The sequence below is a fragment of the Phaseolus vulgaris genome, chromosome 8 (assembly GCF_000499845.2).
Source record: "Phaseolus vulgaris cultivar G19833 chromosome 8, P. vulgaris v2.0, whole genome shotgun sequence".
NCBI lineage: Eukaryota > Viridiplantae > Streptophyta > Magnoliopsida > Fabales > Fabaceae > Phaseolus > Phaseolus vulgaris.
Window position 1 is genome coordinate 41,943,383 of NC_023752.2, and position 18,964 is coordinate 41,962,346.

Below are 18,964 nucleotides of genomic sequence, written 5' to 3' on the forward strand. Positions count from 1 at the left end.
GTCGCCACTCGACACCGAGAAGTTGTAGAAAACTCATGTGCGGAGATCGCCACTGATACCCGATCTTGAGTCTTACATTAACGCTGATGTATATTGTCCTTTAAAACAATGAAGGGGACACTATTTTTCCCTTACAAGGGTTATTTTTAACAAAGTCACCGATTGGAGAATGATTTATGAAATATGTTTTGTCATTATACTTTGTTGACATGCAGGATGACGACTTGGCTAAAAAGATATCCACGAAAATGCCCTGTGTGTTTGAATAAGCAAAGGTATTTTCCCTATGGGAACACTCCAAGTCTGGAATCGTGCAAGTACATTTCCACTCAAGTGTGCTGACCCTTGGCTCAGAGACAATCTGGACATGGGCACCCCTGATCACAAATCGCCACCACTGTGGTCATAACCCTCGAATAGGGACATTGTGACTCAGGTGCGCTGACCCTTGGCTCAGAGACAATCCGGACATGGGCACCCCTAATTGCAACTCGCCACCATTGTGGTTTGAGCCATTGAACAGGTACATAGCGACTCTCAAGTCGCAACTCGCCATCGTTGTGGTTTGAAACATTGAACAGGTATATTGTGACTCAGGTGCGCCGACCCTTGGCTCAGAGACAATCTGGACATGGGCACCCCTGATTGCAATTCACTACCTTTGTAGCTCGAGCACCTGAACGGGTACATAGCGACTCTCAAGTTGCAACTCATCACCGTTGTGGTTTGAGCCATTGAACAGGTACATAGCAACTCTGGCACGCGGACCTTCGACTCAGCGAAATTTTGGGCATGGGTGTCCCTGATTGCAGCTCTCCATCGTTTTGGGCTTGAACCTGGACTAGGAAAATGACCTTGTCTCGGCGGATTACTAAGCTCGGGCGTGTGAAAGAAATTTGTAGCTAGAATTGTTTCCACCAGGGGCATCAGTTTGTCTTGGTAAAGACTCCACATCCTGGGAATGCGAGTAATGGGTATGAAGTAACCCAATTCGGCATAAGAAACACTTGGAAAAGCACCTAAGGGGAGAGTCAACACCCCAGTCAGCCATCCTAGAGGGATGTGTGGGGTACCCATGAATTATAGCTCGCACTGGCTTGGCTTAAGTCTGGAACAGGACAGGTGAGGTGGGAACATCCACTACAACCATCAAGTTACAAAATGAAGTTGATTACAAGGAAGCGTAAGCAGAAATGCGTTCTAGCCGTTGGTGTGGCCACATGAGACGTCACCTTAAGGAATTGTGCGCGGCGCGCAATTCACAAGACACGCGGGTCACCGTGGGCGAGCAACTTAGTCTCTTCATTGAAACAAGTGCAGCTTGAGACTAGGGGGCTTGTGTAATTGACCAGAGCGCGTAGAGCTCAATTCTCGGAGATCGAAGATCGGCGCCTACAACAAGCAGGTCAGCTCGGTTGTTGGATCGAGAACAAGGGGCTACATGTTTGGGCTCAGGTATGTCCATGTTTTCTCTCGTTCGTGCATTGGTATAATCTTTCGCATATAAGGTCTGAAAGGTCCGAAAATGTGTTAAATGGGCCTAGGGGTGCATATAGTGCATTTGGGTCTAGTATAAGTAAAACGTACTCTGTCAACTTAAGCCCAAGTGCGCTAGGGTTTGATAGAACATTGGCATACAGGACACGTAATAACATATGCATGGTACTATGATACAAAGCATGTAAAGGTACTTGAAAATAGATTTGATCCTAGGAACGGTACCCAAGTAGGTATCCAGGAGGTTATTTTGTTAAGATTTGATACACTCCCAAGAGATAAGATTCTGTGCAGTTGTGCTGTTAAGATTACACACACTGAAGCGGGTTCTTCTCCCATTGAATATGTCCTTACTGGAGATAAGATTCTCGTAACAGAAGTTGTTACCGCAAGAGGTAACCTAGCGACACTCTATAAAAGGGACTTAAGATCCCTGGTTACGGTAAGATGTTTCTGACGCTTGGCTAACACTTTACTAAGCATTAAATTAGATACTTCTTGTTTATTATAGCCCTATACTGACTTGACCGTCGGAGTGCGACCGACCGTCAAGGCGCCCTCTGTCTTAAGAGGAACAACATCGACACATTGAGGAAAGCATGAGTTCCACCACAACGCAGACTGATTCCGAGCTCGCCTATAGAAAGTCTACCGGCGACCAAGTCAACTGGCAGGAACAATGGGGAACAAACAAGAAGAAGACAAAAATGAAGACTTTTATGTCCTTTGTCTCTTCTTCTACACTATTTTTGACCTATACAACATTTAAAAAACATTTCCTAAAGTAGGAAAAGTGTTGCCTTAACTTTAGGCAATGTGTTTTCTCGTTATATTTAGGCATCACATTTTTAGTGTTGCTTATTGTTTAGCCAACGTTTTGTAAAATGTTGTAATTGGTAAAGTCAACGCTTATTTACATGTTTGTCTTTTTAGGTAACACTTATTTACATGTTGTCTGTCTTTTAGGCAACACATTTTCAGTGTTGCATATTGATAAAATAGGCAACTTTAGGCAACACTTATTTACTTATTGTCTATCTTTTTAGACAATATTTATTTACATGTTATATATATTTTTAGACAACACTTTTTTAACGTGACAAATTATGAAATACATGTTAATTTATAAAATTACGCAATAGGAAACATTTTCAAATTGATTAAACGTAATTGCACATTTAGATCACATTTATAATTTAACTAAGAACAATGTATATAATATTAATATTTCAAATGTGCAAGTTACATACTCCATTGTATACCAAAATACACAAGTACAAAATATCAATACAATGAACCCAAACAAAGACAATTTTTTCTAAAACCACCGTTAAAAAAGAGGCGGTGGCAAAGTTGTAATTAGTTTTTTTTAACGACGGTTGCCCTGTGATTTGTCGTTATAAGTCAATTTGGCCATAAAATACCGACAATTGCCCTCTGACCATCATTATATGCATTACCGAGAGGTATATAACGATAGTTACCTTGGAACTGTCGTTATTTGTACCCTTTTCAACTCTCATGTGCCCCCACTTCCTCATTTTGACGTGCGCCTTTTCGTTCTTCTTTCATTATCCACTGTCGCTCCTTCTCCCACTTCACCTCCACTCCACCGTCACCGCCACAGGTCCTTCGCAACCTTGAGTTTGTCACTGCCACCGCCCCCTGCTACCCCTGCGCCTAGCCCAGCTGTTGTCAGCGCCGCCTCCACCCTCCTTGTGTGCGCCGCCAACGTCCCAACACCCTTTGCACGCCAACGGTGGCAGCTTCCCTGCTCCCCCGCGACCCGATGCTCCAACAACGACCGCTTGCTTGCACCATCGTATGAGAGTCTGCCGCCGCATTTGTTAGTTGTCTATGCCCTAAGTTCTTCATCTCACCTACATTGTGCAAAACAGGGTTCTTCCTCCACTTTGTTCCACTTTGAGGTAATGTGCTTTTATTTCTTCTTTAATAATATATTAAATTTGATTATTTATATATAACGTATTTATTCCGAGTCTGGAGGTGTTTGACCTTCTACCTTTTTTATTTAGTTTGTAATGTATATATTGTTTTTATATATTGAATGGACTGATGTTGAGTCCAAGGGTATCCGACCTTCGACAATTAAGATTTAGTTTTTAATTATTAAAATTGATTTAATATATTGAACGCACTAATTCTGAGTCCGGGGTGTCTGACCTTTGACAATTTTGATTTAGTTTTTAATGATTAGATATTGTTTTTACATATTGAATGCACTGGTTTTGAGTCTGGAGGTGTCTGAAAGGATATTAAGTGTTTCCAAAATTAGAGAACATCTTTTGTGTGATGGGTTTTTGAAAAATTATACAACTTGGACACGACATGGTGAATTGTTACACTTGCCAAGTGTGTGTAGAGCTTTGAAGTTTTTTGATTTCTCAATGGACGATAGATTAAAGGACATGATTCGTGATGTGGGAGCAAAATCTTTTGCTAATGTAGTTTTCAAAAATATGTCTAATGATGCAAAGACTCCTTTGTATCTTGGCTGAACTAACTTCACACGATTATCAGTAGTGTTAATGTTGATGGATTCGAAGGCAATGAATGGATGGACCGGAAAAATCTTTACAAAATTTCTTCATTTGTTGAAGGACATGCTTCCAGAAGGAAATACATTACCCAATTAAAATTATGACGCAAAAAAAAAACTTTGTCCGATGGGTATGGAATACATAAAAAATACATTCATATCCTAATGATTTTATATAGAAATGAGTATGAAGATTTAAGAAGATGCACAGGTGTGGTTTGTCATGTTATAAGGTTAAAGTTGGTCAAAATGATGAAATTAATGAATTCACAAAGGAAAGTCCTCTTGCTAAGGTCCTTTGGTATCTTCCAATAATTCCAAGGCTTAAGCGTTTGTGTGCAAATACAGATGATGCTAAAAACCTGACGTGGCATGCAGATAATAGAAAATGTGATGGACTAATTTGTCATCCAGCTGATTATTTGCAGTGGAAGCACTTTGATAAAGAATTTTGCTGAATTTGGAAAAGAATCAAGAAACTTAAGACTTGAATTGCCAACAGATGGAATGAATCTTTTTGGAAATTTAAGTAGTAAACATAGTTGATGACCCGTTTTGTTAATGATTTACAACTTACCTCCTACTTTGTGTATGAAGCGCAAATACATGATGTTATTTATGGTGATATCTGGTCCAAAAAAACCTAGACATGACATACATGTTTATCTTAATCCATTGATTGAATATATGAAATTGTTGTGGAGTGAAGAGGTTGATGTGTTTGACGTGTTTAACAATAAATCTTTTCGATTGCATACAATATTATTTTGTATTATTAATGACTTCCCTGCATATGGGAACTTGTAAGGTTATAGTGTGAAAGGTCTTAGAGCATGTCTAATATGTGAAGAGAAGATACATATGGTTTTTAGACCCTGAACTCATTGAATCACTTGGTAACAGAAAGTCATAAACACAAACATACATCACCACTACCTTAAAGAATGGAGGAAAACGAATTTGTATTGCTTCGCGTATCCCTGAGTAAGTCCATATTCATTAAATAAGTTCTACTAAATTATTCAAATAATAGAAACTAACTTATTTGTTATATAGGCGTCATTGCCAACTATAAATCATATTTTTTCAAGATCATACCATTGCATGGTTGTGCTCATTGCATAAGAAACCTCCTAACTATTTTAAACACATTGTAGATAGGTACGACAATTTCATTTAAAATTTCATCCAGCTGATTATTTGCAGTGGAAGCACTTTGATAAAGAATTTTGCTGAATTTGGAAAAGAATCAAGAAACTTAAGACTTGAATTGCCAACAGATGGAATGAATCTTTTTGGAAATTTAAGTAGTAAACATAGTTGATGACCCGTTTTGTTAATGATTTACAACTTACCTCCTACTTTGTGTATGAAGCGCAAATACATGATGTTATTTATGGTGATATCTGGTCCAAAAAAACCTAGACATGACATACATGTTTATCTTAATCCATTGATTGAATATATGAAATTGTTGTGGAGTGAAGAGGTTGATGTGTTTGACGTGTTTAACAATAAATCTTTTCGATTGCATACAATATTATTTTGTACTATTAATGACTTCCCTGCATATGGGAACTTGTAAGGTTATAGTGTGAAAGGTCTTAGAGCATGTCTAATATGTGAAGAGAAGATACATATGGGTTTTAGACCCTGAACTCATTGAATCACTTGGTAACAGAAAGTCATAAACACAAACATACATCACCACTACCTTAAAGAATGGAGGAAAACGAATTTGTATTGCTTCGCGTATCCATGAGTAAGTCCATTTTCATTAAATAAGTTCTACTAAATTATTCAAATAATAGAAACTAACTTATTTGTTATATAGGCATCATTGCCAACTATAAATCATATTTTTTCAAGATCATATCATTGCATGGTTTTGCTCATTGCATAAGAAACCTCCTAACTATTTTAAACACATTGTAGATAGGTACGACAATTTCATTTAAAATTTATTATTACTTATACATTACATAATGTTATGTGTTCTAACATGGAATCTTATTATTTCAGTGCTTATTCTGGATATAACATGTTGAGTAGGAAGGGAACTGAAAACAAAAAACAACTCACTTAGATGCACCTTAAGATATTTAAAGTATATTTGTTTACTCAATTTAATGTGTCTCATTCATTCATTTAATAACATTTATTTTGACTATGTTATGTAGTGGATCTCAACTATTGTGTGAGCTGGAATTGATAGAGGTTGGGATTAGGTAATACCTCAATACAAAAGCACTTTAAAATTTGGGTATTCATGCACTAATTCAAAAAAAATAAAATTCAAATGTCACAATTTTAAAATGATCCACAACTGCTAGATTCGGAAGCATTGGAGTATGTGAAGACAACATGGTCAAAATATTTTGTAACCATGTATAACACCTTAGGATAGATGAATTATTAGAATGACATAAAACTTTTTCATATATTTGTAGAATTTTTTGTAAAATGTTATATGTACTTAATTTATTGTATGTATTCTTTCATATTTAAATTATGATATTATATGCTTTTGTTTTTTGGAAATTTGATATTTTATGTAGGATTAGAGTATATATATATATAATTATACAATTTAAAACAAAATACATTTATAACGATAGTTCCATCTGGAACTGTCTTTACAAATATTGTTTATTTAAATTATTGTGCCGGAATAATACATTTATAACAACGGTTTCATCTAGAACCGTCTTTAAAAATACATATTTTTAAATTTTTTCGTTATTTATTTTCCAAAATAATGACAGTTTTTTACATGTGTCGTTAATATGGTTTTATAATGATGATTTCACAACTGTCGTTATAAAAACTGATTTATAACAACATCCAAAATAACGACGGTTCCCAAACTGTCTTTATATGTTCTTTTTAACTGTTGTTAAAGCACTTTTTTGCAGTAGTGATAGTAAAGGTTGTAAAACAACTAATTAGAGTTAGAAAATCTCTTAATTTCTACACTTCTTCAATCGATCATAAATCTTTCTCATGTGCAATATTAGTATTATCTTGACGTTCAACTTTAAAATATTATCAAGTTTATAAAAAAAAAGACAAATACAAATTGAATACAAATTATGTCTATACCTGGTCCAAATAAGGAACATGAGTGGAAGTAGATGAACCTTGAGTAACTACACTATTTTCTTTCCCTAAAACCCATGACATCATATGTTCTATATCCCCTTCATTCAAATATGGGTTTTGTTGCTTAAGCACGAATTTCACAATTGTTTCTAAACCTTCAACCTTTAAGGTCAGAGAGTTCACTTCATTAGCATACCCTTTATGGATAACGACAATTTGTGGATTCCATTTTAATACTATTGGTGTCATAGTCCTTCCATAGCAACGAGCTCAACCAGGCATTTTTTTTTGAAACATTGGTTCAAATTTTTTTTTTCCATAGTTTCACTTGATGCGTTTTGCATAGAACCTTCGAGCATGGACTGAAATATATGTACATATATAAAAGGTAATAATTAAAAAAAAAGAATTACATAGACACATTTTGTAAATTAAAATAAACTTATAATGGCATTTAGTGTTTCTTCATCCACTGCTTTTCCTTTCTGAGTAGGATGTCCTTGACGTGTTTTTATAAAGATTTAAGCTCTATTGAGTTCTTCACCATCCTTTTTTCTTGCACTCTATAAGAATTGAAAATTATTAGTGAGTATTTATAATTTTAAGTTGCTACAGGAAATAATGATATACTTAGATTTATATGACGAGAGAGAAGCAATTAAAACAATACCAATTGAGCTCGAACTCTAGCAAAGTTTATTGGTTCCATACACTGCATATACTTTTGTGTTTGCCTATTCATTGCATTTTTTCACTAATGCTCAATATTTTGGGACAACAAAATTATCAGTATACTAAACAAGAGTTCTAAACAAAAATATAAATAGAAACAAAATTTGAAAATGAAAAAAAAATAGAACCAACAACAAAAACAAAAATTGAATAAAGAAAACAAAAAAAAATATATGACCAAATACAAAAATAAAAATAGTAAACAAAAACAGAAAACAGTAAACAAAAACTAAAACAGGAATAAGAATTGGAACATGAACAAGAATCAGAATAAGAACAAAATCACATACAAGAAAAGAAATAAATATAAATACAAATAAGGATATAGATACAAATACATATACAAATAAAGATACAAAAATAGAAATAGAAAAAAAATAAAATAAATAGAAACAGAAATAGAAATAGAAATAGAAACAAAAACGAAAACAAAAATAGAAACAAAAACAAAAGTATAAATTGAAAAAAGAAAACAGAACCAAAAACAGAAACAAAAATTCAAAAAAGAAAATAAAAAACATAACCAAAAACAAATATAAAATCAAACTAAAACAAATAGAACAACATAAAACATAAGCAAAATTTCAAAGACCAACAATGTCACACCTGGATAACAACATTTTTCGATTATGCAATCAAATTCTTGAAATGATGTTCAGGAACGGATGGTGGTCGATGTTTCAGTCATTCCTTCATGGTGGGATATTTTAGAAAATATTGTCTTTTGATATGACATTTGTACCGCCTCCATGCATCATTTATGTGACAAAATATTGCTTTCTTTCCATTCTTAGAAATTATAATTTTTTCCTGAACATAAACACATGTCATTAATATCTCTACATATTATATAATTATATAAAAAAAAAGATTCAAATACCATGACATATTTCCAGATCCATGTAATCTTTAAGAAAAGCCTTGAAGTTTCTATAAATCAATGGACAAAAGTCTGAATTCCTAGCTATGGTCCCAAGAATAACTTAAGTTAGACACCACTTTGTCATTGAGACCAACATGCTCTCCATTTTCATCCAAGATAACTTCTGGATGCTCTTCAATATTTCTTGCATGTAGTTTTACGCATTGAGTCGATCCTCGATTTTTTTTCTTGTTTGTGGCTAATTGAAGATGAAAATTGTGTAAGTTGTAATATATATATATATATACACATATACACTTATATATATAATTATATATATAAAATACAAAAATAACAAGTAAGCATTAAACTAGGCAAATAAAGTATTATTACCTTCTTCAGCAATTATTTCATGGTCTTCTCCTTCATTCAAACTTTCTTTTTCATGTCCTTCATCTTCTATTTCTTTTTGAATTCTGCATCTTGGTGGTCCTTTTTTTCTTCAACCACTTGATTAAATGTTTCTCCATTTTGATCAAGAAACTCACCAATCAACATTGGTCCACATACTTTGGTTGGTTGTTTATTCTTAAGAGCAATTTCCATCTCAATCATTGACTCAATCTTTTATTAACGCCTTTTTCTTCTTTTGATTTACCCTTGAACTATCATGTTCCCCTCCTGCCCTCTTTATAGATTTTGATTTGTGATGGTAGAGTCCTTAGCCACACACAACCATATAATAAGGAAGATGAAGACCTAGAGGTTGTTTATGAATTTATTTGTAAATATGGGTCTAATCGGGCTTTTGTTTATTTTTGTAGGCCCAATCAAGAGGAAAAATATAGGATGAAGGAATGTACAAGCATATCCAAGAAGACCTCCAACTCATCAAAATATAAAATAGAGTTTTGGTCAAAAGAACACAAGAAGACTAAGTTTCGGTTGACTAGTCAACATTATTTTTGGGTCAAGCGTTAGCTTAAATAAATTGTATAAAGCTGTTTAAGATTTCATGGGCCTAGTTAGCGTAAAATAATTGGACCAAATATTTGGGCCAAGTAGCATAGGGTTTTGGGCTTGTATTTGGGCAAATAGTAAAATAGGTCTAGTTAGGGTTAAAAATGACTAGTTAGGGTAACAATTGGGCTTCTTTGAGTAAATGTTCAACCCTCTCTCCTATAAATTGAGGTGCTTGGCTCATGAATTAATAAGATTAATATATGAATGAATTGCTGCTCAAGTTTGCAAGCTTTCTAACTCCCTTGTCTATATCTCTTTAGGATAGACACCTTGATCTTTCTTTACCTCTCCAAGTGATATGGCCCAACCAATCACTCTCCCTATCTCTCATGCACCTTCAAGGAAACCATAGCTCCAGGAGCCCTCCTTGTCCATTTCATCCATTAGCTTCTGCCAATCCTCTCAACAAATCAAGAATTCCAATTAGTCATGAAGCGAACAACATCATTTGGTATCTAGAGTTTTGGTTCTTCAAGAGATAAGTGCTTTCTCCTCATTTAATTTTTGTTTTTTCTCCATGTTGTTCATCATTTGCTTAATTGTCTTGCTATTTTAATTTCAAATTTATTTTTATAATGTTGTTTGGGAAATTTTGTTTGGTTTATATTTGTGTTCAATTGTTCTTAAACATTCCGATTGCCATTTTTTAGGTTTCTATTGAGTATGTTGTTTTGTTTTGATTTTATTTTAGTCTTATTGTGTTTTCAATAGGTGTAAATCAATTTGGTCGAGTCATTTTAATTTTTGAATCCATTCAAGTATTATCAATGTCATGTTCATCCAAAATTGTCATCAATTCTATGTAGTACTTTTGTTTTTAATTTTGGTTGCTTGTTTTTAATTTGAGTACAAGTTATTGTACCGACCAGGTAGCCGGGAGTGATGACGTGGCAGCAAGCAATGACATAGGCGTGTTGAGCGGAACACCTGCTGACAGAAGGGAAGGAAATCGGGGAGCTCGTGTAGTCGCCAATCGTAAGTTGGCGTGCTTCGACCTTTAGCATATCAAAACCAGCGGTCACCAGGATTGTGTCGTAGTCGCCGGATGAGAGCCTAGGCGACCAAGTGATCAGAGATCGCCGAGAGGAGGACATTGCCGAAAGATCAGGAAAGCTTGTTCAAGGCTTTCAAAGGGCACGAGTACGAAGGATGAAGTTATCAGATGATCATTCCCCAGCTAGCCAGAGGTTGAGGCCAGGGAACAGCTTACCAGAACATACACGATGAAGCCAGTGAAGCAGATCATGATGGCGGCCGGCGAGACCACAGAGAAGGTGTGCATGGTGACACCCCGTACTCGCCACACAGAAGAGATCGCGCTCCAAGGCAGCTATGCACCGAGTTGCTCCTCACCTGAGTAACTTAGTCGAACAACCTGAAGAGTAAGAAGTGACGCTCAAGCAGAGGACGCTCCAGATGGTGACACGTGTACAGCTGGATGCGAGCCACGTGTTCAGATGTGTAACCGTTAGGAGAGAGAAAGTGCACAGGTATATAAGAGATTCTAACGAACTTCTGAGGTACGCGCGTTTAGAACACTTCTTTACGCTTGTGAGAACTTGAGTACGCTGAGAGAGAACATTGCACGGTTCCTGGAGTTCTTAGATTTTCTCTTAGTATTTTGGTGGTTCAGTCACTGACTTGAGCGTCGGAGCGCGATCGGCCGCAGCGGCGCCACTCTGTCTTTTGCAGGTTCTTGAGGTGAATCGAGGTGTGAAGGACGAAAGCTAGCGTGGTGCAAAGCCGATCCAGAGGATGAATACCTTTGACGAGGCGAGGCTCTTGCGTTCTGGTCAACCGGCAGGATCATCAGGCGCCCACCGTGGGGCCGTGTAAAACCTGTCCCCATCCACAGCGTGAGTTCTTGAAGTTCCTGTAGTTTCTGTTTGGTTGTGTGCTGGTGCAACCATTTTTCACCGTTCGTTCGAGCTTTTGTTCGGTGATTTCGAGTTTTCTACCGGTCGTTCAAGGTTCTGTTCGGTGATTTCGAGTTTTCTACTGTTCGTTCGAGTTTTGTTCGGTGATTTCGGGTTTTCTACCGTTCGTTCAAGCTTCTGTTCGGTGAATTCGAGTTTTCTACCGTTCGTTTGGGTTTTAATCGGTAGTTTGAAGTTTCCACCGTTTGTTCGAGCTTTTGATCGGATTCTTGGAGTTTCTTATTGTTCGCGCGGTTTTCAATCGGTTATTCGGAGCTTTTTCTGTTCGATTGCGTTTCTGGTTAGTGAATCGGGAGCTTGCTGGAGAAGCGGTAGTTTCGTGGTGAAGTTGCAAGTTTCTGTGAAGGTTTCAACGTCCGAATCTATCGGCGTGCTGTTGTGGTGTTGTTTTTGGAAGTTCTTGGGAGTTTGGGAGTTTCTGACCGATATATTGCTGGATTGATCGTTTGCTGGAGAAGTTTTTGTTCGTTGAAGTTTGGTCTGCTGAGTTTTCATGAGAAAGATGAGAAGCAACCGTTCAAGTCCCGTTGTGCCAGTTGCTACAGAAGGCGCCATGACCATGGCGCAGATGATGGAGATCATGCGTGCGCTGCAGGCGAATGTGGAGGCCTCGCGCATAGAGCAAGTGAAGATGCATGAAGACCTGGTCGCCTCTCAGGCCAGGAATGAAGAGCTCAGCAAAGTGACTGAGGAGTTGCGTCAAGCTCTTCAGGAGCAAAGAGGACGCCCAGTTGCTGAAGAGGTCGCGCCGTCGTCGCCACCTCGCGTTTTCCCTATGCCGTTTGCTCAGGCGATCACAGACACGCCTATTCCTGCGAGCGTGGTACCTGTGAAGGCTTCTTTCACCGGCGTGGAGGACCCTGAGGCACATCTCACCATGTTCCACACGCAGATGATGCTGTCAGGGGGCTCGAACGCTGTATATTGCAAGATGTTTGTGAGCACGCTCCAGGAACAGTGCTGGAATGGTTCGTGAGCTTGCCTACAGGTCACATAACCAATTTCCAACAGTTTTCGAAGCTTTTCGTCGAGCAGTACATTGTGAACAAGGCGCCACCTAGGGTGTCTTATGACCTGTTCGACATAAGGCAGTACCAGGGAGAGTCCCTCAGGGACTACTTGAATCGCTTTGGAGCACAGATGGTCCGCTCGCCTGCCAAAGACGAGGAGATGCTGGTATACGCCTTCAAAAAGGGCGTGCTGCCGGGACCTTTCTGTGAGGCGCTGATGAGGGCGCACCCCGCCACGTTTGCTGAAGTTAGGCGACTTGCGGTGGCCCACATCGCCGACGAGAGTGAGGTCGCCGAGAAGAGAGGGAGCGTGGCCCCTGCTAGGCCACGTGCCCAGACTAGAATCCAGCCGCAGAGGGTGCTGGAGACGATGGCGGCCAAGAAGGATCAAAGGACTCGCCATCCTTATGATCCAAGGAGGAACAAGGGAAGGGGCCCAGGACGCCCCAGGGAGTACAATCGCCCACCAAAGCACAAGTTTGTCATGGGATTGGCGGATCTGATCGCCATTCCCAATATAGCAGCCAGGCTTAAGGCGCCTGAGAAAGTGGGCAACAAGGTGTTGGGACCAAAACCAGACGCCTGGTGTGAGTTCCACCAGAGTTTTGGTCACACCGTCGATTCGTGTTTGGCCCTGGGATACCAGCTCGACAACCTGGTCAAGAGCGGTTTCTTGAACGATTACCTGCTGGACAGGAGGACGGGGGGTGCGTCGAGCTCCTAGTCGGCGATTGGTGAGGCTCAACAGCATGAGATGCCCACCCATGGCGAGATCCACACCATCGCTGGAGGTTTCTCGGGTGGTGGATGCACCGCGTCACAGCGGAAAAGATATGCAAGGTCTGTGATGACGGTGGACATGTTCGAGGACCACTCGCCAGATGTGGACATCACGTTCACGAAAGAAGATCTCAGGGACGTTGTGCCTCACGACAACGATCCCATAGTTATCTCCCTTGTCACAGCGGGAAGGAAAGTCCACCGGGTGCTGGTGGACCAAGGAAGCTCGGCGGATGTAATGTTCTGGCCGACTTTCACGCAGCTGCAACTACCCCTTGACCAGCTAAGGCCCTATGGAGGATGCTTGTATGGGTTTGCTGGTGATCAGGTGGAGGTCAGGGGGTACATAGAGTTAAGAACAACGTTCACAGATGAGGCGGGCTCGAGGACGGAGAAAATCAAGTACCTCGTTGTGAATGCCCCCTCAGCATATAACATTCTGTTGGGGAGACCAACCCTCAACAGAATAGGAGCTGTGCCCTTGACCAGGCACATGAAGGTGAAGTTGCCATCTATGGAGGGGGTGGTGATCACCATCAAATCTGACCAGAAGGAAGCAAAGAAGTGCTATGAGAATAGCCTGAAGAATAAGAGGTCAATAAGTTACATCACCATGACGCCGCCTCCCGGTGTGAAGCCTCGGCCAACAGAATGGGGAGTTGTTGATGCGGCGATGGAAGTGGCCGCCGGAGGCGATGTCACCATGCTGGATGCTGAGGTTGAGGGGGAGAGCGGGGGACGGGAGGAAGATGCGAGGAACCGCCCAGAGGAAGTGAGGGAGTTGGGAATCGCCAGGGCGGTGATCGCCAGGGAAACCAGACCCAAGCCCGTCGAGGAGTGGCTTGAAAGGGAGATCGGGGGAAAGGTCTTGAAGCTGGGAAGATCTTTGGAGGCTGAGCTCCAAGACCAGATCGCCAAGGTGATAGAGCGGCATCTGGATGCTTTTGCATGGTCTGCTTCAGACATGCCGGGAATTGACCCCGATTTCTTGTGTCACCATTTGGCAATGGACACACAAGTCAGACCAGTGCGGCAGAGAAGAAGGAAGTTCAACGAGGAGAGGAGGCAGGCGATCAGGGATGAAACACAGAAGCTCCTCGCCGCAGGCCAGATCAGGGAAGTCCAGTACCCTGAGTGGTTGGCTAATGTCGTACTGGTGAAGAAAAACAATGGGAAGTGGCGCATGTGCGTCGACTTCACAGATTTGAACAAGGCCTGTCCAAAGGATTCGTATCCTTTGCCGTGCATAGACGCCCTGGTCGACAGTGCTGCAGGGTGTAAGTTGCTGAGTTTCCTGGACGCCTTCTCGGGGTACAACCAGATAAAAATGCATCCTATGGATGAAGAGAAAACCGCCTTCATGACCGAGAGATCGTGTTCTACTGCTACAAGGTGATGCCCTTTGGGCGGAAGAACGCGGGGGCCACGTACCAAAGATTGATGGATAAGGTACTTGCATCAATGCTGGGGAGGAATGTGCAAGCGTACGTAGATGATATGGTCGTGACCTCGCCAGAAAAGAGCAAGCACGTTGCGGATCTGGAGGAGTTGTTCACCACAATCGCCAAGTTCAGATTAAAGCTGAACCCCGAGAAGTGCATTTTTGGCGTGGAGGCAGGGAAGTTCTTGGGATTCCTCTTAACTGAAAGAGGAATAGAGGCAAATCCTGATAAGTGTGCTGTCATTTTGGCGATGAGGAGCCCGACTACTGTGAAGGAGGTGCAGCAACTTACAGGTCGAATGGCCGCCCTGTCTCGTTTCGTATCGGCTAGCGGAGAGAAAGGCCATCCGTACTTCCAATGCTTAAGGCGGAACAACAAGTTTGTCTGGTCGAAGGAGTGTGAAGAAGCCTTCGTGAAGCTTAAAGAATACTTGGCGAGCTTGCCGGTTTTGTGTAAACCCCTGGTAGGAACCCCTCTCAGGTTGTATTTTGCTGTGACTGAGAGGGCGGTGAGTGCGGTGCTCGCCCAAGATCAAGACCAGGCTCAGAAGCCTATTTATTTCGTCAGCAAGGTGTTGCAAGGCCCGAAGGTGAGGTATCAGGCCTTGGAGAAAGCTGCACTGGCTGTGGTGTTTTCGGCGAGGAGGTTGCGCCACTATTTTCACAGTTTTACAGTGTTGGTCATGACCGACTTGCCCATCCAGAAAGTCCTGAAGAAGCCTGATGTAGCTGGGAGAATGGTGAAGTGGGCGGTAGAGCTGTCGGAGTTCGACATCAAGTATGAGCCCCGAGGTCCGATCAAGGGGCAGATTTTCGCTGATTTTGTGGTCGAGCTCTCGTCAGAAGCAGCACGGGTTGAAGGGGATGATTTTCGTTGGGTGCTCTCGGTGGAAGGATCGTCGAACCAGCAGGGTAGCAGTGCTGGAGTCATTCTAGAAGGGCCCAACGGCGTGCTGATAGAACAGTCCCTGAGGTTTGCCTTCAAAGCCAGCAACAATCAAGCAGAGTATGAGGCGTTGATCGCCGGAATCTTGCTGGCCAAGGAGATGGGAGCTAGGGTGCTGATGGCTAAGAGTGACTCGTTGTTAGTCGGGGGACAAGTAACAGGCGAGTTCCAGGCCAAGGATCCACAAATGGTGGCTTACTTGGAGTATGTGCAGGAGTTGAAGAGTTCCTTTGTCTCATTTGAAGTGGTGCATGTGCCCAGAGAGCAGAATGCCCGAGCAGACTTGCTAGCTAAGCTCGCCAGTTCGGGCAAGGGGGGTAGGCAGAGGACAGTGATCCAAGAAACTCTGAAGACGCCTAGAGCATTTGTGGCAGACCACCTGGTTCTTCAGATAAGCAAGTCGACGGAGAAAGCGGCGAGGAGTCACAGGTCCTTGACTCAGGAGACCTTGAGGTCGCCAAGAATAAGGGCATGTCAGGGGGAGAGGGTGAACATGACGCAGGTCTATGCCACGCATGAGCCAGACACATGGATAACCCAGTACCAGCGCTGCTTGGCAGATGGCCTTCTCCCGCTAGATCCGACGGAGGCTAGAAAGATAAAGAAGAACTCTAGCAAGTTCACTATGATTGACGACGAGTTGTACATGTTTGGGTTCACACACCCACTCCTGGAATGTGTGCACGGAGAAAAATGCACTAGAATCATGGTCGAGCTCCATGAGGGGATATGTGGAAGCCACGTCGGGGGTCGAGCTCTAGCTGCAAGAACTCTCCGTGCAGGTTACTACTGGCCAACAATGAGGGAGGACTGCAAGAAGTATGCACAGTGTTGCAAGCAATGTCAGCAGCACGCCGATTGGTACAAAGCGCCTCCAGAAGAGTTAAAGTCGATTTACAGCCCTTGGCCGTTTCATACGTGGGGAATTGACATTCTGGGACCTTTCCCATTGGCGATCAGGCAGATGAAGTACTTGGTGGTGGCGATTGAATACTTCACCAAGTGGATCAAAGCAGAACCAGTAGCCCAGATCACCGCACACAAGATCGAGAGCTTTGTATGGAAGAACATCGTGTTCCGGTTTGGTGTGCCTAAGCGCCTGGTGTCAGAAAACGGGATTCAGTTTGCAAGTCACCTACTGAAGAAGCTGTGCGAAGAGGTGGGAATTCAGCAGGTGTTTGCATCCGTCGAGCACCCTCAGACAAATGGCGAAGTAGAGTCCGCCAATCGGGTGTTGCTAAGAGGTTTGAAGAGAAGGCTGGAGAAAGCTAAGGGGTCGTGGGCCGAGGAGGTACCCCGCATAGTTTGGGCGTACCATACCACGGAGTAGTCAGGAACCCACGAGACCCCGTTTAGCTTGGTCTATGGATGTGATGCAATGATTCCAGTTGAAATCCAGGAGAGCTCGCCGAGATTCCAGAACTTTGTAGCGGAAGACTCGAATGAAGAAAGAAGGTTGAATCTGGATTTGCTGGATGAGGTCAAGGAGGAGGCGAGAGTAAAAGCCGAGGCAGTGAAAAGGAGGATTGAACGAAGGTATAACTCGAAGGTGATGCCAAGGCAGTTTAGAGAGGGCGACTTGGTGATGAGGACGGCCCACCAGTACGAGATGGAAAACAAGTTATCGCCTAAGTGGACAGGACCGTTCAGAATAACCGAGGCGCTCGGGACCGGCGCCTACCGCCTAGAGACATTGGAAGGAGGGGCGATTCCTCGCACTTGGAACGCCACACACCTCAAGTTGTATTACAGTTAAAGCTTTGTAAGTAAAAACGAACATGGAAAGATTTGCAAGCTTTCTGTTAAAACAGTTTGAAGGGGGCACTCTTTTTTCCCTAAGGAGGGTTTTTAAGGAGGCCACCCAATAAAGAAGAGTTTTCAAAGTTTAAAGTTTCTAAGATTGCATGCTTGTTGTTTCGAAAGTTTTAGAAAAAGACCTTATCACTCGTACGTGATTCAAGGCAAGTTTAAAGTTATTGTTCCGTCCGGTTGACCTGGGACGTCTTCGTGCGCGACCTCAACTGTCAGCTAGGGACTCCTTCCCACTGGTTACCTGTGGATTCCTGGAAAGAAGGACAAAAGGGCGCCCTAGCGGCCGTTTGCACTCCGACGCTCAAGTCAGCCAGCAAGAAACACCAAAAACTATGCACCTCCGTATCGGAGCACCGCGTGTGGCACTCTGAAGGTGGTAAAAAGGAAACTGTGTCTAGTGTGTATTTTCTCGTTCCGGCAAAAATCTCTCTCTAGTCCCTTGTGCGTAACCTCAAGGCTCGAGCAAGCAACTAGAGTGTTTCTGGAAAATTTGCCAAAAGTTCGAACCCTGTTTCCAACATTCCCAACGCTATTTAAACTGCCCAAGCATTTAAAGCGCCTTAAAGCGCTTTTAATCATAAACGTAACGCACTTAATTAACGCGTCTAATTAGAAAACGTAGCGCATTTAAGACGTTGAAACGCTTGGGAGCCTTTATAGTATATTAAACGCTCGAAACAGAAACTATATTGAATGACTTTAATTACCTGGTACCTGACTAAGTGGTGTTTCTATTCTGACCTGGCTGTCGTACACGTGGAGGGCCTCACAGCGCCGTGACCCCATCTGGGGACGTTTCTGCCCATCTGGGGACGTTTCTACGTGTGAGTCCTCCTGCTTGGGAGTGCTACTGCGCAAGGGGTAACTTTTTGGGTGCCAACTCATGCCCCCAATCATCTAGTCACTCACTTTGAGAGCGTATCTGCCTTCCCCTCTTACCCTGCACCTAGCTACCCTGGGCGTGACCCTCCCCTTGAGTCTTATCTGCCCCAAAGGCGTCTCTGAGGCGGCAGGGGTACTTCACGAGTCAGGCTGCCCTTCACTAGTGCTATCACTATGGCCTTGAAGCCACCTTTTCCTTCTCTTTATCACTGCCCCGGATCATCGGGACCTGAGGCCTTCCCACGGCGTCGCTTCCTCCATGGTCTTTCCTACCCATGGGTATCGGGGAACCACACTGTGATTGCCTTGCCTTAGCGATATTTGATCTTGGCGACGCCCTGGTTGGGCGACGCCTTCACCTAGGCGACGCCTTGCCTTGG